A 25278-nucleotide genomic window follows, 5' to 3' on the forward strand; every position below is an offset into this window, starting at 1 on the left:
TGTCCACTAAAGAAGAGCGGAGATTTTCATTTTCCCGCTCAAGTGGAGGCAAGCCTGGCAGTCATACCGTGTGCTGATATTTTGGGATAGTTCGTAAATCTGCAGTTTATTAATTTTATTATGTATTTAAATCGTTGTTCATAGAAATTACAAAACGTACCTCGAGACTTGATTCAACAACGTTCCATTCCACATTTCTAACATAAACATAATGCGTAAAACGAAACGTAGTATCACTGAATCGATATGCCACTTTGACATAATGTTGTAAACACGGGGTACGTTGAACTCGCCCAGTTCCGACACAAACACTAACATTGTGCAGTTATTGTGAATTAAACTAATGTCACAATACATGTCCGCCGCCTTGTGTGTCATCCGCGACCTTTTACACAGTGTTTCCATCGAGCCGCGAGCGCGGGCGTGACCGCGCGTCTCACGCTGGTATTACTCTATTTTCGGACTAATACTGAAACAAAAAGTCTGTGAAACTTGCACAAGTTGATGTGTTTGTGATGTGCAGTGTGTGTGTACAGTGTGTTGCGGACAGGAGTGCAGTGTGACGCCGGAATATGCTGTGATAAATTGATAATGTAAGTATTGTGTTGTGCGAGATAGTATTCGCTAAGGAGTCGCGTTTTGTGACTGAAATGTATTGGATATGTTGTGTTGTATCACTTGTGTAAGAACAATGGTCTGTTCAGTTGTAGCCCGACGTCCATATGTACATTCCTAGCCGACATAGTGTTTATGTATGTAGGTACAACTTTAGTTTCATATACATAAAGTTTACACTGCACTGCACTGCTGGGGATTGTTCTAATTAGCTAGACGAGAGGCTGTAACTCACTATTAAATGACATACATATCATACATTCATATCATCATGCCTTTAATCCCCGAAGGGGTAGACAGAGGTGCACATTAGGGCACATACTGCCACTGTACTATGTACACCCACTTTTCATAAAGACTCCGTGCTACTACTGAGAAATTTTCGAAACCCTGAAAAAGCCCAGCCAAGCCAGACCAATGTGTCAATGGTTGGCCACTATCTCGCCTGGTCGTAAGCGATGATGTTGCATACTTAATGTAGGTACTTGGCAAATCTTATTCACATAATAAGATTGACTAAGTAGAGGGTAGAAGACTTTTCTCAGTTCACTTTTGTACTGGTTCTGATAAGTTATATGTACTTTCTAAGATTATTTAGACACCACTGCCAAACGGTGAAGGAAAACATTGTGGGACGAATAACACAAATTGTGAAAAGTGTGTGTGGGTGATTCTTAAAAAAAAACACTAAATGTTAATGATGTCTTTAGTCTCCACCAAAAGTTAACAATTCTGCCGATTGAAACACAACATTTGGTTTCAATAAATTAAGCCGTGAGACTGCTCTCAACCAATTCAATAATAAAAAGGATGATAATAAGCTACCACGATGCTTAATAACGCGGGAGAATAATGATTTCTTAAATAAAACTTATTTGAAGACATTTTTCAGTAGTAGCATGGAGTCTGGAATTGTGTCCAGTATATGGCAATAGGCTCACTCCCTATTACATGGGACTTATAACACAATTGGTGAAAAGTGGGTGTACATTGTATAGCGGCATTACATGCCGTAATGTGCACCTCTGCCTACCCCTTCGGGGGTAAAAGGCGTGACGTTGCGTTAGCGTTAGTTAATATTTTTGAAGAAACACATGTACATTGTACAGTGGCATTGTTATGTGCACCTCTACCTACCCTTGCGGGGATAAAAAGAAGTAATGATACGTGCTCTTATGCTGGGGCCACACTAATGGAATATGCCATTTGATTATGGCGATAATTGGGTATTATCCTCGGTCAAAAATAAATTATTACAACTTTTCAATACAATAAAATATTAAAAAATAATCACACTCTCATTCATAAATTTGATGAACTATTTAATTTTCGATTTTTTCTAGCTAAATTTCTAGAAATAAGTCTGCTATTTGACGTCAAAAACTTATGACGTCATAACGCACTATTTCATACAAAGTTCATAGAAAATATCGTTTTTGACGTTTCGAAAAAAGTATTGAATTTGACTAGTAGGAAAGTAGCCTATTGATGTTTGTAGTTACGAACATTTAAAGTTGATAATCGTTCATTTGTTTTCAAAATCAATGGCATATTCCATTAGTGTGGCCCCAGCTTTATCATGTTTGTATTCACTGGCAACTGCCAGTGGTAGTACATACAGCCTTAGTCTGCTATTACAATTGTGTCAGAATGGTCGATCACTGAGCAGTGCGAGAGGGACGGAGCTATGTAGGTTGTATAGCTCCGTCCCTCTCGCACTGATCAGTGATCGACCATTCTGACACAATTGTAATAGCAGACTAAGGACCCAGGTTGTTTCTCTATCCGCAGTGTGGTGTGTGTGTGTGTGTGATGGAGGCGGCGAGTGCGCGGCGCCGCAGCATGGAGGCAGGCAGCGACGCGAGCTACTGTATGTATACACTGTCTACTACTACTTACTATCTATATCTAGTATATATACTTAATATATAAAGCTGAAGAGTTTGTTTGTTTGTTTGAGCACGCTGATCTTCAGAACTACTGGGCCGGTTTGAATTAACTATATTTGTGTTGGATAGTCAATTTATCGAGGAAGGCTATACGCTATATGTATAATTCCACGCTAGTTACAGTCAATAGGAGCCGAGCAGAGCGGGCGAAACCGCGAAACCGCGTAAAAGTAGCTTAGTAGTTAATATAATATAACTTTTCCCCAAAAAAGGTTTGTGAAGTGCCCCCTTCAACCAGTTGTGCCTCCCATGTAATACTGTAATAGGGGATGAATGGCATTTAACTAACTAATATTCCATTAAAAATTAGTTACCACAAAAGTATTTAGTACGAGTTTGTTTTACGTTTAAAGAGATCGAAACGAGAGCGCGTTCGGCGCTCTGATTGGTTGGTTCATTCGCGCCGTCCAATCAGAGAGCCGAACGCGTTCTCGTTTCGTTTTCGTTCAACGTAAAACAAATGTCCTGTGGCCTTAGTCTGCTATTACAATTGTGTCAGAATGGTCGATCATTGAGCAGTGCAAGAGGGACGGAGCTATGTAGGTTGTATATATATATATATATAGACACCAGTGTCTTACAATATTATTAGTTTAGAAACCTTCTGTACAGTAGTCTATCCTCATTATTGGTCATATCTCTGAGTGGCGCCCTCTGTTGCAGGCGAGAGGGAGACCTGGGAGGACTGGGGCAGTCGCTCCTCGCTCAGCCAAGTGGACGAGGTAGGTCACCCTTCATCCATAGCTAGAGTACAGTGGCAGGTCAACCTACTCCAATCTGTTTGTTTGTGTCATTGTATATTCGTCTTTATTGTATCCCTGTTATAAAGTTCAAAATCGAATAAGTATAGAAGGTGTAGGTTGATTTGCTAGTGACTGTACTATAATATATTCAAGTTAATATGAAATAAGTATTATAGGCTCGATATATAGATCATTTCAGTGATGTTTTTGGTATGATTTAAGTGTGACAACCAGGGGCCCCAGTTTAGTGTTGGAATATTTGGTGACTCGGTGACATCGTCAAATGTGTTATTCAAGTTTTGAAGAACATTCTCAACTGCATGTACAGTACCTACAACTATTCCACTAGATTCTTCTGTAATTATACATAAATGAATTATTATGTTATCGGCTTACTCACGTAACTGTTTGACGAGGAGCTCGACTAGTTCCAAGCCATGCTAGAGGCTCATATTCATGAGCAGCATTCCGCGACACACGACGCGGCGACTGTCGCTGCTACTGAAACTAGTCGAGTTGAGTGAGTAAGCCAATAACATAATAATTAATTCTATAAGAATCTTATCTCGTCTCCTCTAAGAACCCTGTGTGTATCGTCATTCGTCAGCTGTGTCGTATCATCGCGCTAGTTAAGTGTAGCGGTCACTGCCGCATAGCAGCGCGTGTCGGGAGGCACGCGCTAATTACATCACATGGACAGAGACGGACTCAGTAGGAAATGCTATGGGCCCCCGTGTCTTGGGGGTCTCCCCATGCATCAAGACCATAAAAAACTGCTAATAGTTGGTACTTTGATACCGAACAATGCTCAAAACATTCACACGTTTGGATCACTTTAAGATTTATTATGTCAATCGAAGGGTCTTATCGGCGATTTCACCAACCATACCCTGAGAAATTGTTTGCGCGTCTTTTCGCCATCCACCACACGACAGCATTTCTATCCCCATCAAATAGATGGTTGGCAGGCCACAACTGTGCGCTTCTCGTGAAACTTTCTGCCTCGCGCAGCAAAACTGTGGACTGTGGTATTTCCGAACCGATACGACCTTCAAGAAAAGAGCGTATTCTTTTTTAACAGGCCAGCAACGCTACTAATACTCCTCTGGTGTTTCGGTTGTTCATGAGCGGCGGCGATTGCTAACCATCAGATGATCCTTACAGGATAAACCATAAAAAATCCGTTTAAAAATACTACAACTTAAATGTAGCCTTGAGTCGTGGTTCATATGGCAGTAACCGTACCTAAATCAATCGAAGGGCCCCTTGACCGACTGCTCGTTTACTGATTGTACTATAAAAATCCGTTTAAAAATACTACAATTAAAGTGGCTGCCTTGAGTAGTGGTTCGAGTGGCCGAACCTAGAAGGGCCCCTTGATACAGTACCTCAATCCGGCCCTGCACACACAAACACCGCGGCGGCGTCCGTCGTAACCTGTCACTTAACGACACAGCTTTATTGCTTCTAATTCTATTCTACCAGCGCCGTGCATCGACCCACTCCTACTCCAGGCATGGCGGACTATTGACACATGCGCCAGTGATGGCCTGCAATAGTTTGGCCGCGTCACTATCTACATTGTCGCGGTGGCCGGTGATGGGTTCCAAACCTACCAACGGCAAACACTAATGTGACCTTTTCCGAGAAGATTATTTAGACACCATTGTCAAAACGGTGAAGGAAAACCTCGTGAGGAAACCTGAGCTTATAATTTCTAGCTATAAGTTTGAAATCGCCATTAAGCAAGCGTGGTGATTAATGCTCAAACCTTCTCCATGTGAGAAGAGGCTTTGTTCAGCAGTGGGGACTCACAGGCTGCTAATGTAGGTACTTACTTGTGTTAACTAACTATCTAAGCAGCACCAGATGGTAATTACATCAGCGCCGCTCATGGACATTCGCAGCACCAGAGGGTTTATAAGTGCGTTGTAAGGGATGTGAAGATTAGGGAAAATGGGATGGGAGGAAGCGGGCCTCTGGTAACCTCACTCACTTTTAAAGTCCGGTGTCCTGTGTCAGTGTAGTGGGTGATAACTGTGATATTGTAAAAAACATTTTTTGAAAAGAGTAACGATGGAGTTTCTTGCTCGTTCTTCTCCATTCGAAGCAACACTTTGGAACGAGCGCCTAGCTTCACTGACAGACAGACTGACGGACAATTCAATTTGTCGTTTCAAAAGTGCCTAATTTAGGATTAATTGAAATAAATGCTTTGACTTTGACTTTGATGTGCTATTAGCTCGCCTTGACATGGAGTTTGAAATAAAATGTAAGATTATATTGTGGCGACACCTGACAAGAAACAGATGACAGAAGTCGCACATAGACTATCGACGAGCAAATCAACGGATGACGTCATAAACCATACATCGCACATGTGAAGTTACATGCGAGTAAACATGGATAGACAATCCCAACGAACTACAGTTGGGCAGAAAGCTGCCAGACACGATCACCGCCTGGTCGGAGGATACTGCTTTACTTAGGGAACTTTACTCTCTGTTCCCTAAAATATCATTCTTGTAGCAGAAATCATTTCACATTTTTTCTTTGATCTCTCCAGTACCAAGGTAGATGCACCAGTAAATAATCAGGGCATTATACTCTGTGACAGATTACGCCATGCCCTCCGCTACAGCGCAACAATACTCAGCGCCCTCTCGTGGCGCCGGCAGGAAGTTATTCCTTCCCGCCGCGGCCATTACCGCGCTCGCGGTATTTATATTGTGGCTGTACGCGGCGCTTCCTTTGCCTGTGAGCGCCGCGTAGGGCTGCCACGAATGCCGCGATTCTTTTTTTTTTTTTGAGCGGGGAAAATCATCCAACATAATCACACTCTCATTCATAAATTTGATGAACTACTTCATTTTCCATTTTTTCTAGCTAAATTTCTAGAAATAAGTCTGCTATTGGACGTCAAAATCTGATGACGTCATAATAGAGTATTTCATACAACGTTCATAGAAAATATCGTTTTTGACGTTTCGAAAAAAGTATTGTATTTGACTAGTGGGAAACTAGCCCATTATGTATAGTGCGTGGTGTCATCACACCAGTGGTTCGCGTGGGCGTCGCAGGTCGCGCTGGTGACAGACACCGCTACATCTGATTATTGTAGGTATTAATGTAATATTATAATGTCGTCTATCAGTGTGTATGGCAACACTTGGTTGTGGAGACTGTTGCGAAATGAGGACGCGGCCTGTGGTGTAGTGAGCGGTACTGTTAGAGACGTTGGCTAATGGTCGGACAATTGCTAATATCACACTTTTTCTAACTATAAAAACTTTGCATCACGCATTTCCTCCTGTATTGTGGATCACACAAAGAGTTGCTTCGTGCGGGAATCACCGCTCCACATTGCATGGCAGCCAGTTGCCCAGGCACCGCGCCAACCGTGCAATCAATTGTTGTAGTAGTTTTTTTATGAGATATTTTCTGTGCTCCATCTTCGGCCACATCTTCGCCGTCCTGCCAGTAAGCGGAATGGTGGCCAAACGCAGACTTATCAACGCTAAGAAATAATAGGAATAGGACGGATCACCTGACGGCAATCGCCGACCCTCAATGACACCCAACACGCGTGGCCCCATCAATTTGTAATGTTGTCTATTTTTCCTCGTATTGTAATGAAACTAATATGGACCCAGTGCCGGCGTTAGGGGGGGGCGACATGGGCCGATGGCCCAGGGCGATAAAGTCTGGGGGGCGCCAATAAAATGAAAAACTACTACTAACACTTGATATTGCTTCCCTCAAGTGGGCGCCACAATATTTTCGCCCGGGGTGTCAGTGGCCCTTACGCCGGCACTGTATGGACCATGGCCATTCTTTTAGATTATATAACTGGTATGTTGCCGTATTTAAAGTCCCCATGCTATGCACCACACTCTATGAATAACTGAACAAACACTGCAAGAAGTAGGCAGTTGGCACGGTGACACACGTACTCTGACTCGTGCATTAGGTAAATAATTCCACAACATGTCCCCACTCCTAGTGTCCCCAAGGGTGTATAATAAATACCCTTCTGCCGTTGTAATAAAATTTAGCCTAAAGTAATAGAAACGGTAACGCGATTGGTAGGTTTATTCTAGCCGGCCAATCAGTGCGCCGAACTCGCATCCGTTTCGATTTACTTTAAACGTAAAGCAAACTCATAGGTATTAAGGGTAGGTTTCGTAAAGCAAGTTCATACTGGTGTTAGGCTTTTTACAGCGCCAAGTCAAGTTATAGTAAATATGCAGCTGGCAGCCCTACGCTCGATGTCGCCTCACTTACTATTACCGCGGACCGCGCGCCGCCCACCCGCCGCCCGCCCGCCGCCCGCCGGCCGGTACCGCTAACGACTCCTTTTCGCTAATTAAACCAGAATCAATTGACTCAGTGCATCACTATCTCAGTCGCGACTGCTCAGCTCAGACCGATTGTGGTGTTACACTGATCAGTAGGTATGCTGGATACATTCAATTAGGCGAGTGTTTTTTTTTTTATATAAAAGGCTACATAATGACGGACTGTCGATAGATTTTGTTACCACATTAGGTTGAGAGAGAGGCATATAGTCATACTAAATTAATTATTATGTTATCGACTTACTCACGTAACTGTTCGACGAGGAACTCGACGGCATCGGCATGAGTCTAGCCATACTAGAGGCTCATAATATTATCATCATGCAACGGCATGCCGCTATACTATGTACACCCACTTTTCACCATTTGTGTTATAAGTTCCATGTAAGTAGGGGTATATGGCAATAGGCTCACGCCTATTGCCATATACTGGACATCACTCCGGACTCCGTGCTGACTGACAGACTGAGAAATTTTCGAAAAACCGAAAAAAGCCCAGCAATACTTTGCCCGACCCGGGAATCGAACCCGAGAATTCTGTGCCCGAGACCCCTTGTCCGGCAGCTGCACTTGCGACCACTCGACCAACGAGGCAGTCAGGCTCATATTAATGGCCTAAACAACCCAGTCCTTAGCGATTGTTTTCCGAACAAAATAGTTACTAAGGAATAGTTTAAGTAGTCATTAAATTACTCTGAGTGCGGCAGTAAGAGAATCAACGATTTCTCTAAGCACGTATTAGACCCGACAGCGACAGTGGCGCAACAAACCTTTGTTTAGTAAATAAATAATAACTGACGAATTGTGAAAGAACCTCCTTTTTACCGACTTCAAAAAAGGAGGAGGTACTGAGGCCTAATTGAATGTACTTTTGTTTTTTTATTGGTTTACCGATTAGTTACTCCGGACATTATTTTTTTGTTACATAGGTTATTGTCAAATCGACTGCACGGTTGGCGCGGTGGCTGGGCAACTGGCTGCCGTGCAACGTCGAGCGGGTTCGATGCCCGCATGGAACAACTCTTTGTGTGATCCACAAATTGTTGTTACGGGTCTGGGTGTCATGTGCATGTGAAATTGTATGTCTGTAAACGCACCACGACACAGGAGAATATACTAGTGTGGGGCAACGTTAAAAAAAAAAGAAAAATCTGTTGAAAATTAGCGCAACTACGAGCAACCTAAAGCCTACCAATACTAACTTACTCACTTAAATGAATTTAAAACGACTCTACCTATACATATATCAGTATAAAGAAACACGTGTACACTCTTGACTTGTGTAGTGTAGTGCCGCCAACAAGAGCTCGCAGTCAAAAAACTGTACGTGTACTGTGTATCTTCGACTTTTTGCTTCCAGAGCCTCATTAGTACCGTATGACGTCATCGACGCACCGATATTTCATCCACTCACGCAGCACTAAGCAAAAACATGTCCTGTCCAGTACTGTGAATGCAATCACCACGTTCTGTATTACAAATTAATTATTGATGTTTAATCATTAATGTTGACACATCCGGCTCGACCGGAGTGATACCACGGCCGAGCAGTACACCGACGTGAAACAACCACAGCGTTGTGTGATCAATGATGATAACGCACTTGTAACGCCACTGATGTTTCAAGTGGGCGGCGGCGATTTCTTACCATCAGGTAAACCATCTGCCAGTTTACCGACTTATACCATAAAAAAAATTTGAACTACACTAGCTTCGGCTTCGCTTCACTTCCCATGGGGTTGAAAGTAACCTGTTATTCCAGACCGTAATCTGCCCCTGTTCCAAATACCATCCCTATTCCTTCAGCCGTTTTGAGTAACAATGATGCATACAAACATTCTACATTAGCATTTATCATATTAATAAGATATTATTCTTTAGTTTCCGCCATATTGTCCGTTATTCCATGTTTTGTTTCCTCGTATCCTGTGTGTAAGTAGGTATGTGGGCTACAGTAACAGTTACAAATGGCGCGGTATATACTTGCAATCAAATATTAAAATGGTGAACGGATGGGACTGCATGTAACTTGGTTCCATACCAAAAACGGTTTCCCTGTATTTACTACGAATTTACGAATGTTATCGACTTTATATGACGAAGAAAATAAATTATACTAGCGACTCGCCCCAGCTTCGCATGGGTGCAATGGTGATATATTATGCTTGTATTGTACATATAAACCTTCCTCTAGAATCACTCTATCTATTGAAATAACCGCATCAAACTCCGTTGCGTAGTTTTAAAGATTTAAGCGTACAAAAGGACATAGGGACAGAGAAAGCGACTTTGTTTTATACTATGTAGTGAAGTAGCAGCTAAGCTATAAATTGAAGCCTGCTATCTAAGCTACAACATGATGCTAGCCCGGCACGGTACCACATTGACCTAACTACTAAACGTTTCGTGTTTACTAGTTAGTAGTTAGAAATAAGCTTTCCCTGTGAGCTTTATATCACTCTACAAACTGTAATCGTGACATACGATCGAGTTCGTGGACCGTGGTACTAGTGCCGAAAATAAATGACATTTGTTATAATGTTGCCAACGTGGCGACGTTTTCCTGGTTGTGGGGAAAATCGGTACTAAAATTATATATGACAATTATGACGTGTATGCTCAACACGTGCCCAAATATTATCATGAAAGGTTATTAAAGTCACATAAATAATTAGACAATTATATATTGCCGAAATAATTAACTATTAACAAAAACTAGCAGTAGAAAAGTAGATACTGTTATTCTTTTACTATTACGAGTCTTATTATTTCTACACCTAACCATTATTTTGGAAGTTATCTCGATTAGACTGTATACTGACTACTGAGCAAGCAAAGTTTGCTTCTATTATTTGTCTAAAGTTTTAATAAATTATATATTTAAGTCAGATGCCTATTTCTAAATCCATTAAGCAAAGAATAATATAAAAGTAAAGCACAGATAAGGCATTGTTCATAGTTTTACTTATACTACATTTAAACTATTCTCAAACCGTTGTATTACTCGTCTGTAAACAAAGTTCCTACATGCCAAGCAAATAAACACGTTCACAAGAAATAGGAAGCAAAATAAATGTGGTAATTTATATTCACATCATGGCAACACCAGATTAAATGCGCCATTCCGCGCTGTTGTACGTCACTCGGCGGAGTTCGCGGTCGCTCGCCGTCCGTCCGCGCCGCACCGCGCTTTACGTCACCAAAATAAACTCGGGTTATTTGTATTTACAATAAAACTCGGTGAAAATAAACGAACCCGCGACGTTAATTGTCGATATCGAGCGCCGTGATTGTTTGTTGTGCGCTGTGGAGTGATGAAACTGGTTGTGTAGTGTTTCGGAACTGGAAAAAGTGTTTGATCTCGGTTTTACGACGTATTATTGTGGAGTTGCGAGTGTTAGTGTGGTGCTGTGTTTGTTGCTGGGCTCCCTGGCCCTGTGTCCACGCTGTCCACGGCCCACGCGGCCAGCTGTGGACCGCGGCAAGTAAATAAATAGTGTTATACAGTTGGAGTGTGCATCGGTGACCTACATACAATAGACGGTAATGCAGTGTGACGTCAGCGAGCTTCGGCGTTCGATTTTTGAATTTCCTTCGCTAACTATAACTAGGTATTTGGCGGGGAAATATTATTGTATTATTTTTTTAAATGTAGCAATGAGGTTTGTACTCTGTTTGTTCTAGTTTTTTTTTAGCGTTTGACTGGCTTATTTAACATTACGTATTTTTGTTTCTATTACATCTTATAAGAAAATGTTCTAGCGATGTCTTCCTATATTCATCTACAGTAGACTCCCTTTGCTAATAATTACGTAAATATATGAAACAATATGTTTGTCTCAGAGGCAGTTTGTTCCGAGTTCCGACTGGTTGTGTAACTTTCACTTAAGTAAATCAAGTTTTACGCGACAGACAGAATGAAACAACTTGCTTTTTGACTATATAGCATACATATATTTATAATAACTATCTTGAGACATACTAAATAAAATAAAAATCATAGTTTAGTAACTAATGTAAATAAATGGAGAAAAGCTTTACTTATTAGTTTCGCGTTACTAGCATGCTGATCATGATAATGAGTCCCTCTGTGACTCGAAACTACTTAGTAGAGATTTTCTCCATTAATGTATGTGAGTAAACTGTGATTTTTTGTTAATATAGTAATAGTCTTATGTGCCATGTCCTTGGTAGATAGGAACTAAACAGCTTCTGAAAGTAAGCTGCAGTTTGTGGCTACTTCGTATAATCTCATATAACTACACCAGAGAGGACTCTACATCTATATTTTATTACCATACAAACTAATGAAGAAAGAAGTAAGAATTTTCTTATATTGGTAATCGATGATGAGAGACATGACCAAATATTGTACTACTTCTTTTTTAAAAAGGGAATCACCCTTCAATTATCTACACCACCTCTATTTTTTTTAAGTCAATTAATATCCCTAAAACATTCTCCTAATTCTGGAAAACTGCATAAAAATTGTTTCAGTCAAATGTAAGACAAACAAATATAAAGTTGGCACATACAAACCGGTCAAACTGAGAACCTCCTTTTATTTGAAGTTGGGACAGAAGCGGGAGAGAGTTCCTATGTACTTCACTATTGGACGAAAATACTAGCATAACATGAACAAGACACAATGCAATGAGCCCAGACTCGCTCTATACACAATATTTTTAGCTTAGATGACAGAACATCTAATTTTAAGCCATTCTTTCAAACACTGCTGCTAGTGAGCTAATCACGAGGAATTAAGTCAGTGAGGTCACCTCTACACACACAGTACAGTCTGTAGTCACAGCGTCACTGCACTGAATTAAAAGATTAGCCTTATAACTACAATCCGGTGCTGTACGCAGTACGCAGTAATCTAATAGAGTCAGGCTTGTGTTGAGAGGTAGCTCTATGCTCTACATAATGCCCTTTTAATCTTCAGAGGCGTTTTTCTATGGTATAAGCTGGTAAACAATCAGACGGATGATCTGATGGTCATTAGAAGGTCATTGCTGGCCTTTTGGGGGTTAGTAATTTAACGGTATATATTAATTAGGCCTCCGGTAACCTCACACAATGCAAGCATTGTTTCATGTTGGTTTTCTCTGAGGTATTGGTATCACTCCGATTGAGCCAGCTCATTTGTGCCAAAGTCTGTGTCTTAACTACACATAAAAGGGGTTGGCAATGACATAATTTTAAATGTACTGCTTCAATTCTTTACACCAAAAACATAAAAAATACAATTATTATTTTACCCTAACATAGGAATCAAATCTGCGTGGCAGTATTTATGCATTGTAGATATCTGTGTATGTGAATACAGTCTACACAAGTCTGCAACACGATAATCTTAGTATCAAATATCAAATGATATTGATTTCTGTTCTGTTTAACTAACTATAAACGTAAATGTGTGATACTTGAACAATTTATTATATTTGTAGCATAGCAACACAGCACGTGTCTGAAAAGCACCCTCTAGCTAGCAAGCTAACAAGAATGGATCTGTTATCTAAAAATGTATTTCCTGTTTAAATCTAATCAGATTATAATCAGTACCCCTAGTGACTAGTACCTTGTCATAGTTATCTAACGACTGAGTACTGAGTAACTCTGTAAACGGGAACTAAAAGCCAAAGGTCACAGTTTGACCTAATTCACAGATTCTAAGTAACTAGTTACGAAACGCTGACATTTGGCATTTATCTACTTGATTATCGTTGAAAACAGAGGTTCCTGGAAGCCTCTTATGTAGAGGGGAGTTTGATTACTCCAGATTTTTAAGGTATAAGGTGTAAACGAGCTGACGAATCACTTGATGGTAAACAATCGCCGCCCATGGACAGCCGATACACCAGAAGCATTTTTTTAAGAGGCGAAAATCATCCAATAACTTCTCCCGCTTGGGTAAGGCGAAAAGGAGTGTCAGACTTACTGACTAAAAACCACCCCGTTCCTACTCCTGCTTTTCGAGACGCAGCCCCGGTAAACCCGCTATGTAGGTCGCGGATACATCAGAGGCGTTACAATTGCGTTACCGACCTTTTAGGAGTTAGGAATTTAAGGGTTATTGGGGATTGAGAAGGGGGATAATTGGGCCTCTGGTAACCTCACTCACAACACGAAACTCAACGCTGTGGTTGTTTCACGTCAGTGTACAGCTCGGCCGTGGTATCACTCCGGTCGAGCCGACACTCTCTCACACCAGTTGAAGACTGTCACCTGCAGTTGATTATTTTGGGAATGTCATGTATGTAATTGATTGGAACACAAATATCCAATAGCTAATATCAACACACGACTGTCTGTCTGTTTAATGTGCTGTGGGAATGTTTACAAACAATCCTCGCATACAGTGATACACTTGTAACTATTGTAAATCAACATTACTGGGTACATACCACATTATATAGCGCTTTGCGATTCCCCAAATGGTAAGCAGAGGAACACTTTTAATTACACCGAAATTCAGTGCTCCTGACAATCTTTGATGACAATTAAAGACGACATTATTTTTTTATGTGGAAGTAACTACAGGGAATTTACATTCACACATTGGATCCCAAATGGTCCAATTCCTCCAACGGGGCCTCTAATTGTGTAATGAGCGCCCTGCAGAGGTTTTACCAGTAGGCTACAATATGGGGTACTTCAAGAAGGAAGTAAATAGGCTTCTTAAGGGTCGGCAAAGCGCATGTAGTGCCACAAGTTTTGCAAGCATTCATAGGCCAAGCTAACCGCGTACCATCAGGTGGGCCGTGTGCTTTCTTGCCACCTACATGGTGTATAAAAAAACAGATCAAAGTGCGCTTGATTGGATGTATGTATTATATTATATTGTACATAGAAAGTAAAACAAACTTCGCAAGTTTTCACGCACTTTGTTATAAACCTACTAAACGCAATGAGTCAAGTATATAATTTTCAGTTAAAACTTGCCAAGTTATATTCTTTTTAACTGAGGTCTGTGTATGGAACTTGGTACTTATTTAGATCTCACTTCTTTTATAGGCGAAGCATTCCAATATTATCGAACTTGGCAGCCTTTCACATTTATGTTTTGGGTGGGATTTCATTTATTTTTGTAAGGTTTATTTTCTTTTTTTCTTATTTTACTTTACTTTTACTAAATACAAACCTTCGTAACGAATTTTAGGTCGGTACGACCATTGGAAGATATAGATATTTTTTTTTGTTTTAGTTCCTTAGGGGTACGAATTTACACCTTCATTATTTTTAAAACCGACTCACACTTGGCCATTTTCAGATTTTTTCAGACCTTGTCAACGACTTCCAAATTAATTATTACGTTTCAACCCATGCTAATGACTAGTTTCAAGAATACTGCTCATGAATATGAGTCTCTAGCATGGCTTGAAACTAGTCGAGTTCCTTGTCAAACAGTTACGTGAGTAAACCGATAACATAATAATTAATTTAGTATGTCTCACGAAAGTTATAATAAGACTTCCAAACTGCCAAGCGAGATTTAAGGCCGCTCGTCAACCGTTTCCTAGCATGGCAACATAACCTTACGCGACTCTCAATAAATCTTCCCCACAACAATACTTACATTTTAAAAAGTAACCGATCACAATACAGTACTGCTTACCTTACCGGTACATCGGTATTGTTCCGTATATGCAGCGCGTTGCATATCGCAGCGCACATCGCAGCACTACTGAGGTAGCGCCGCCGATACAATCTGATACTATCGGATACGGTATTAATATGCGCATATATCTTAGCTGTGTATAGTTACTGCCGAATATTTCGGCCTTAGTAACTAACTGGGCCTAGCAATTACTAGTTAGGTATTGAATTTGGGTACCTATGTCCTAAAACTTCCGGAGCTACGGACTACCTAGCGGTTCGAAGAAGTAGGAACGGCATGGTGTTTAGTCAGTAAGAGTTTGACACTCTCTCGCCTCACCCAAGTCGTTAGAAGTCATTGGATGATTGTTACTCCTTAAAAAACATGTCCCTAAACTGAGACCCGAAGTCGGGTAGCAGTAGTTAGCTACGGTAGTTTTCGGTAACCTATCAGCGATATAGGGGTCTACCAAATGTAGTGATTAGTTATTTCAATCGTGTCGATCTTTCTTCAGAATCTTCATCTTAAGAAAAGACCAATTAAAAGCGCCCTCGACCCTTAATTAACAAGTACCTACCTATGCATGAAGAGGTGGATGGAAGTAGATGACATTTGATGGCATTTCGCGTTGCATTGTCTCTGCCTACCCCATGCAAGTATGTATGTGTATACCATCCTATAAACACAGTATGCCCAGTACCAGTAGTTCCGATGCTGATGATGATACCATCTAAATAACTAACTCCTCACAGTTGCACGCCACTATCTCCCAGTGAGCAAGTACTGCGCAGTACTCGACTGACCTTTGCAAGGACACCGGCAATTAGGTCGCCTGTGTGTCCTCAGCGCGGGGGGGTACCCTCCCTCCCACCGCGCCCCCTACCCGCCCGCTCCACTAGCGGTATTAATACTGAAGTACTGGACGTCTCTACCTGGAGTGCGGATCAGGTTACTGGGAAATATGGAGTTTCTTGCTCGTTGCTCTCTATAGGAAGAATATATGGACGTTTAAGATCAGGCATCTAGCTTATGGGTGCTTTTCCACCAGAGATGTGCTATGCTACGTTGCTGTGGATGCGTTTGGCTTCCACCAATCATATTGGTACACGTAGCTTAGTACTGGTGGAAACAGACTCAGCTAAGCTATGTTTTTTATATGGAAAGATGAATCTGAATCTGCTACAATAACAACTTTCTTTTTTTAAACGTCGTTCAGAATAATTGTTTCTCCTGTGTCGTAGGTGCATTTAACAAACATACAAGTTCACATACACATGATACACAGACCCAAAACAACAATTTGTGGATCACACAAAGAGTTGCTCCGTGCGGGAATCGAACATGCTACACGTTGCACGGCAGCTGGTTGCCCAGCCATCGTGCCAACCGTGCAGTCAACAACGTATCTGCTACTCACCACTATCGCAGATTATAAAAGCCTTCCATTTAAGTATGTGATGTAGGAAAAGTTACCGGAGCCCCAATTCCCCCTACCCAATCTTTCCAATCCCCGATTCCCGAACAACAACCCTTAAATTCCTAACTCCAAAAAAGCCGGCAACGCACTTGTAACGCCTCTGGTGTTTCAAGTGGCCATGGGCGGCGGCGATTGCTTACCATCAGGTGATACGTCTGCTCGATTACCGGCGTGTTTCATAAAAAAGTACTTCAGTAATCCAGACGCGAAATGTATTACATAGTATAGATGTAGTTATGTCTAGTATGTTTGTAAACAAACTCCCATGCTTGTGGGAGATCCGCTCCCACTCTACAAACAATAATAGGATACTTAGATGACGACTTAATCTATATTTTAATGTCGGTCTTGTATAAAATTATGGGGTTATGAAAATAAAAATCTATTTAGTCCGTCAGTTAGGTACGGTAATGAAAAAGTATTAAGTACATGAAAAGTATTACTTTTATTTTGTCGTATAAGATAACAATACTTAGATAAAACGAATCAAAGTTTAGGTGTGGGAGCTATCTACGTCACTATTCAGTACAAAACTTACTCAAAAGTGACGTCACGCGACATTTCAAATGAATATAAACTATCTTCGAAAGTATTGTTTCCGTAAGAAAATAAAACATACGTAATCTCTATAGTTACTTATATAAAATCAATTGCTGTTCGTAAGTCTCGCTAAAACTCGAAATCTGTTGGATCGATTTGGAAAATTTTGACCTTAAATTCGTTGTGAAAGTCCAGGGAAGGTTTAAAGTAGAGAAAAAAATGTTGAATGCGGTACGAAGCTTGCTGGGCCAGCTAGTGTTTTAAAATAATCTGCAAGACGGACATTGAAATAAAAATTAGTCATCTACCCTATTGTCAAAAGTTGCTCTTGTAGCGAAATGTGTACACCTCTGCCCTACCCCTTTGTCCCGCATCAGCCCCTTACAGCCCATTCTACTAGCCCTAGACATGTAGATGTCCTAGCACAAAGCCCCGGTGTGCTTGCAGCGAGTTGGCGCGCGCCCCGCGACGTAATACGACGACCTTGACCCTGGAGACACCGCATTGTTACTCCAGTGCTTCAGTGCTAGTCTCGAACCTAACATGCGATACATGGAGTATAGGGGATGACTTCTTTGTATAGAGGATGAGGGGTGGTATTGTTAAATATTTTCTTTAGTAACATTATTTTTCTAAATTAATTATTATGTTATCGGTTTACTCACATACGTAACGGTTTGACGAGGAACTCGACTAGTTTCACTAGCAGTGACAGTCGACGCGTCGTGTGTCGCGGAATGCTGCTCATGAATATGAGCCTCTAGCATGGCTTGAAACTAGTCGAGTTCCTTGTCAAAACGTTACGTGAGTAAGCCGATAACATAATAATTAATTTAGTATGTCTCACGAAAGTTACAAAGGAATGAGAACTGTGAAAAACCAATAACGCTATATCTATACATACTCCTGAAGAACGAAGCAATGTCACTCCGTCTTGTATTGTCCGCGTGGCATACAACGCGCGGTGCAGTGTGCAGTAAACTCGCGCATTGTTCTCTCAATTGCATCCCATTTAGTTGTTTACGGAGCAAATTGCCGTGACCTGCAGTAACCTGCCGAGTGTGTTGCGGTCAGTCTTGTATGTACATGTAACGACTGATTGACTTTTGTCCTCCTCTACACATTTTTTTTTTAAGTGGGGAGAAATCATCCAATGACTTCTCACGCCAGGGCGAGAGTGAGTGTCAGACTCTTACTGACTAAACACCACCCCGTTACTACTCCTGCTTTTTAAACCAGAGCCCCGGTATACGTAGGTAGTCCGCAGCTCCGATCATCTATACCTACACGTGGTAAGGAATTGTGACTGGAAATGGTAGGCCTTTACTAACTAGTTACTTTCGTATTTCGTCAGATCTTATCAGTTAATCATGTGTCACAAGCGCAAAGCAAAACGTCTATCCAAAAGGACTACCCCGGAGCTGCGGACTACCTAGCGTGTTACCGGGGCTCCGGCTCGAAAAGCAGGAGTAGGAACGAGACGGTGATTTTTAATCAGTAGGAATCTGACACTCCCTCTCGTCTCGTCCAAGGCTGGAGAAGTCATTGGATGATTTTACTACCTTAAAAAAATAGGTTTATAACAAAGTGTGTGAAAACTTGCCAAGTTTGTTTTACTTTCTATGTTGGGATTTTCTCGTCGTTGACGGTAACTCCGGTTGCTGTTGCAGTTGTTGGTTGATAGTAATAACTCACACTCAAGTATATGAGTATATTTATTGACTACCAGTTAAGTTAAGTTTAGTTATCTGAGTCGCACTTTACCTACGTACTGTTAACGATCCGCACACATTAGCGCGTGATGACGATTAAAGTTACGACTGCTTCAAATGATTGATTCAGTGTGTTATATTAGGTGCGCAGTAAACGCATTTTGCTGTATGAGCATTATTGGCTCGTACTGTTTCTATGTACAAGTTTTCTTACTAAACGCAGATGACGTCAAGTATATAATTTTCTATTAAAACTTGCTAAGTTTTATCATTAAAAAGTACAGAAAAAATCAGAAGGTCTGTGTATGGAACTTGGTACTTATTTAGATCTCACTTCTTTTATAGGCGAAGCAGATTCCAATGATAATCGAACTTGGCAGCCTTTCACAATTAATGTTTTGGGTGGGATAAGACATACTTCAGGCTTCTGCATGACCCATTCTATAGCTAGTAGGTATTAGGTAACTAACTACTAATAAATGTCAAACGCGAGTCACTCACGTACTGCTGTGTGTCGCAGCTATTCCAATACGTTCCTGCCGCCGTGCGCAATAAAGCTCTCCTTGTGACGTCACCAGCTGGGGGCGCCCCCCTCCCCCCACTGTTGTCTAGATCGCACTGTGTCGACGCAACGCTGCAGAGTTTACGTCAAACGTGATTTTGTTTGGTTTAGCTTAAGCGTAATGTTTTAGGTCTTGGTTAACACAGTTTGTAGTGCATACTTCTAGTTGGTACATACATACATACATATCGTCACGCCTTTAATCCCCGAAGGGGTAGGCAGAGGTGCACATTATGACACGTAATGCCACTGTGTACACCCACTTTTCACAATGAATGTTGTAAGTCCCATGTAATAGGTGGTGAGCTATTGCCATATACTGAACACATTTCCAGACTCCGTGCTACCACTGAGAAATTTTCGAAAAACCGAAGAAAGTCCAGTAATATTTCGCCCGACCCGGGAATCGAACCCGAGACCACCCCAGGGGTACTCGGGTTCGAGCCGGAGTCGGGGTAATTCGTTGAATTTTAAGATAATTTGATACTTGCATCTTTACATATGTATACCCTTCAGAAATAAATATAAAGCTATCATAGTTCTTAGACACTTACAAAGTGTATGATGAGTGAATCACGCTCCTGTCCCCCCCCCTCACAGTCACCTGCCGCCAGTCTGCCGGCGCCGGTGACGTCACCAGCTTTACGACTGCAACGAAAGTAAGGGGAAAGTGGCAACCAGCTGTACTGATAACATCAGCGGTTGCATAGTCATGGGATAGTGAACCTTATGGTGTTGGTGATAGTTGTGGAAATGGTTTGTGTTAGTGGGTGAGAGGAGATCCTGGATTAGATTCTTGGAAAAATAGTTAGCAAGGAGTTTGGATTTCTTTCATTAATATAATAGCCATTGTATTGTTTGGCTATCAGAGAAATTGTAAACATATGTTTTTATTTTTCAAAGAGTAACGAATGGAGTTTCTTGCTTGTTCTTTTCCATTCGAAGCATCTAGATTCATTGCACCTAGCTTCACTGACAGACTATTATTTATTTCTTTAATTGTTGACATTTCAAAAGTACTTAACTGTTTATGGTTTAACTAGCTAACCCGGCGAACTCCGTTTCACCACCAATGAGATTCCCTGCTTTTCTGTTGATTATTTCCTGAATTCTCTTTGCTACAAACCTCACGGAGCCCAACGAATGCAAAACCGTGGAAATCGGTTCGTGCGTTCTGGAGTTATAGCGTTAGGAAGGAAAACCGACTTATTTTTATAACTATTATAGATTGGAATAAATGATTTGACTTTGGCTTTTTGAATAGTGCAGAACCATTAGGGCTCTGCCAATAACATCACCCCCTATTACAAGTGACTCACAATAACTAAAAGTAAGTTACATTTCAATATGTGCCACATGCACATCGACCCTTCTCAAGGAAATATGTTACGTGACGATATGTGGATTCCTATGTGCCTGAGTAAGCGATAACTACTGCTGGAGAACGTCTTGAACACTCAATCTAGCATAACTAACTAACTAACTAACTAGTTTATTTATCTAAATTCTGAGTAATAACATAAGTGTGGGCTCGCCTTGCTTCGGCACTGCTGTCACTGGGTCGACTGGACTGGAGTGATACCACGGTCTCACAGAAAACCGACGTGACATAACTAATGAACAAAGCTTGCGTTGTTTCGTTGTGTGTGTGTGTGTGTGTGTGTGTGTGTGTGTGTGTGTGTGTGTGTGTGTGTGTGTGTGTGTGTGTGTGTGTGTGTGTGTGTGTGTGTGTGTGTGTGTGTGTGTGTGTGTGTGTGTGTGTGTGTGTGTGTGTGTGTGTGTGTGTGTGTGTGTGTGTGTGTGTGTGTGTGCGCGTGTGCGTGCGTGTGCGTGTGTGTGTGTGTGTTCCCAATCCCTGATTCAACGCACTTGTAACACCTCTGATGTTTTGGGTTGCCATGGGCGGCGACAAAATTTAAGGGTTGTTGCGGTATCCGGGACTGGGAAGATTGAGAAGGGGTGTAATTGGGCCTCCGGTAACCTCACTCACACAACGCAAGCGTTGTTTCACTTCGGTTTTCTGCTCGGCCGTGGTCGGGTCGGCCTATTTGTGCTGAAGGATGGCTCTTCTACACTTAGTTGACACCTGCGGAAATTATGACAAACCCTCTTATGTCGTATGCATTTGCAAACAGTGATACACCCAGAATTATATCTTACTCATAGTAATATCGACGATGACCGTGAAACGTATTTACTTTATGAGTTTCCTATATTTATATGAGATCAAAGCAGTTTGAACTATTCCACCGAACTAATATAATATCGGTTCATGTGGGCTGTTGTTTGTTTGTTGAGACGAGTGTGTAGAGTCACATGTGGGGGGAAGGTCGATGCTATTGGTGTAATAAATACAGGAAGAGTCTCAATGTCGTGGAAGATATGATCAAAGTGGAGTTAGATGGTGAGAGACAAGGGTCATAACTATGTACAGCAGCACGTAACATAACTATGTATATTTAGATACTAGCTACTTCCGCGCGGTTTCACCCGCTCTGCTTTGCTCCTATTGGTCATAGCGTGATGTTTTATAGCCTATAGCCTTCCTCGATAAATGCACTATTCAACACAAAAAGAATTATTCAAATCGGACCAGTAGTTCTGGAGATTAGCGCGTTCAAACAAACAAACAAACTCTTCAGCTTTATAATATTAGTATAGATATTATAACAACGCGTGTTTTATTTTTTTCGAGGAGTTTGGTGAGGCACCTTCCAGCCACTTTTATTCTCAGTAGGAAGTCAGGTCGAGAAGCACATACGTGTTATATTATATATTTATAAACCCATTGTTTACTACTTCGCTATGCAGTATACTTTAGTTCTATGTAACTAGTTAATAGGGGTATCACCATTATAACCCAGACTAGATCACGGTTTTTATTTATAGGTAGATTGTGGATAAAATATTATCGGTGCTTTTTATCTTACGGAAACAAATACAGATATAATATCATGAAATACGTGTGCTACGTTTCTATCTACTCTATGTGTAGGAATGACGTCCCTTTTGCTCCCACTCCTAAACCTTAAATCGTTTTATCTAAAATATTGTTGTCTTATATGACAAAATAAAACAATACGTAGGCTAATATTTCTTCATTACCAAGCTGACAGACTAATTAGATTTTTAATTTTCATATCCTTATTTCAATTATCCTTTACCCGCCCTGAGAATGGAACCCAGTACGTAGCGACGGCACCAACAGCCGGGGTAGTGGTGGATCAATATATCAGTAGCTATTTATATCTCGGCGCGGACACTGGCTAGCTCCGCCATAACTGTTGCTACCTCTTAACTACTCTCATTTTGACGTTTAAACATGTGCTTTTACATTAGGATTTCCTCCTGTGTTGTCGCGGTGACGTTTACAAACATACCGCGTCACATACAGCATTGATTCCCAGACCCGGAACAACAATTGTGTGGATCAAATTGTTGTTTCACTCACACAACTGTAAAACAACGCTGCGGTTGTTTCACGTCGGTGTACTGCTCGGCCGTGGTATCACTCCGGAGGAGCCGGCCCAGCAGTGCCGTTAAGCAAAAAGATCAACGATAAGATTAGTTATGAATTTTGGCTGTAAGCCCCCTCAGTTGATATCCTTCCACCTCGTTCTGACACAGCTTCCTTGTTATTTTGGTGTATTTTAATTGTCAATTGATGACTACACGGTTGTCGGAGCGGTGGCGACGGCAACCGGCAACTATTTGTGTGATCCACAGATTGTTGTTTCGGGTCTGTGTGTCATGTGTATGTGAACTTGTATGTTTGTAAACGCACACACGATACAGAAGAAAATCCTAGTGTGGAGCAACGTTTTTCTTTTTTGAAAAATAAAAAGATCAACGGCATAACCTAATTAAACTACACCAATCACAGCGGCACACGGAACCGCGGACATGTTGGAATATAATCCAAGATGGCGCCTCGCGTCCGTTGCAGCGCGCGGTTGCAACACTTGCAACACTGCTGTCGCGGCAACGTGTTTATGTGTTTAATTTAGGTCGTTAGCTGATCTCGTGGGCTCTTGGTTCTTATAGGTGTTTCGAAATGTGATTCAGTTTATGAGATAGATGGGGTAGGAAAAGTATGATGCGTTTTGCACTTTGGTTGGAGTGAGTGATATCAATTTTTTTTTTTTGGGTTAATGTAACTATCTTCGTGTTTAAAAAGGTACTACCTATATCGGAGTCTTCGGACTGCCTAGTTACTGTTAGTTACTGTTAAGGCCCGGCCTACAGAACACAGCACTGAGCTCCAATCTTCAACGTTTCGCGTCCAATCAGCCACACATCAGACACCATCACTCCAATTATGGGCATCGCAACATTACACTGTACCGATGTCGTAATATAATCACATTAGACACACAGTTACACCATGAGCTGACACCTCCCATAGTCTTATGGTGTTACCGAGCCATGCGCGTGTCGCAACCGTGCGTCGGCTGTTATACTTGCAAGTTGCAACATTTGATAACTAATACAATACGTCAGGGTTTCCCAAACTATGGGTCGCAAGCGAAGTGGGCCTTGTCTGTAGAAAAATACACTAACTATTCGTTCTATATTTTATTTTTCACTAGCTACTTCCGCGCTTTCACCCGCTCTGCTTGGCTTCTATTGGTCATACCGTGATGTTTTATTCAAATCGGACCAGTAGTTCCGGAGATTAGCGCGTTCAAACAAACAAACTCTTCAGCTTTATAAGTATAGATTTTTCATATTGATAACTTCAATTCCTTGAAGACTCCTACAGAAAATCGACGTGAAATAACGCTTGCGTTGTGTTTCGTTGTGTGAGTGAGGTTACCGGAGGCCCAATTACGCCCCAAGTCCCAATCTTTCCCCTTAAATTCCTAACCCCCAAAAGGCCGGCAACGTACTTTTAACGCCTCTGGTGTTTCAAGTGTCCATGGGCGACGGCAATTGCTTACCATCAGGTGATCCGTCTGCTCGTTTACCGGCTTATACCATAAAAAAGGTAGGTCCTGAGTTTCAGAACTTGATTTAGCCAGGTCGTAGTCCAGATAACGGAATAGGAACGGAGTGATGTTTAGTCAGTAAGAGTCTGACACTCCCTCTCGCCTCGCCCAGGGCGGGAGAAGCCATTGGATGATTTTCCCGCCTCAAAAAAAAAGATAGATTGGGAACCACTACATTACATAAACTCGTATGTAATGTACAAGCAGTCAGCTGCAGACTGTAAAGAAAATAGTTTTTATTAGAACATAAACATTAGTTGTTGTAAACAATCATATTGAGGTCACGGTATCTGATGTACATGTTTATCTTCCGTTTCCCTTTGTAGATACGAGTAGCTTGCAGTAGAAGATGCAGTCTTCCTACGTTTATACATATATTATGTGCTATGTAGCTATGCTACGAAGATGTAATAGCTAAACTGTTAAACAATGTGACCGTTTCCACTGACACTAAGATATGTAGCTGTGCGAGGAAGATGCGCAGCTCGAGTATGCGATGTATCGATAGTAGCGAAGCCATTCATAGCATGCATCTTCCTATGTATAAATCATAGCTTAGCTGATTCCGTTTCCAGCATTGCTAAGATATGTGTACCAATAAATATGATTGGTGGAAGACAGCGACGTAGCATAGCACATCTAAGCACTATAATGCTGAAGTAGATCTCCAGTTGATGTTCCGTTTCAATCCAATTTCATGGGAAGTAGTCCCGCGTTGCATAGCACATCTCTGG

The 25278-nt window shown here is 41.4% G+C and overlaps 2 protein-coding genes across 2 annotated transcripts in view; both read left to right on the top strand.

The window, feature by feature from the left end:
• The window catches only part of LOC118280932 (igLON family member 5-like), a 251111-nt gene that overhangs the window by 215060 nt on the left and 10773 nt on the right, over nt 1–25278 (top strand). The window lies entirely within an intron of this gene.
• Nucleotides 10785–25278, top strand: part of LOC118281017 (uncharacterized) — a 56269-nt gene continuing 41775 nt past the window's right edge. Inside the window, exon 1 of the mRNA XM_050700820.1 lies at nt 10785–11208. The gene's annotated coding sequence lies outside the window, so the exon portion shown is untranslated. The remainder of the gene's footprint in view (nt 11209–25278) is intronic.

Source organism: Spodoptera frugiperda, chromosome 19 (genome assembly GCF_023101765.2).
Source record: "Spodoptera frugiperda isolate SF20-4 chromosome 19, AGI-APGP_CSIRO_Sfru_2.0, whole genome shotgun sequence".
In the NCBI taxonomy this organism is placed as follows: domain Eukaryota; kingdom Metazoa; phylum Arthropoda; class Insecta; order Lepidoptera; family Noctuidae; genus Spodoptera; species Spodoptera frugiperda.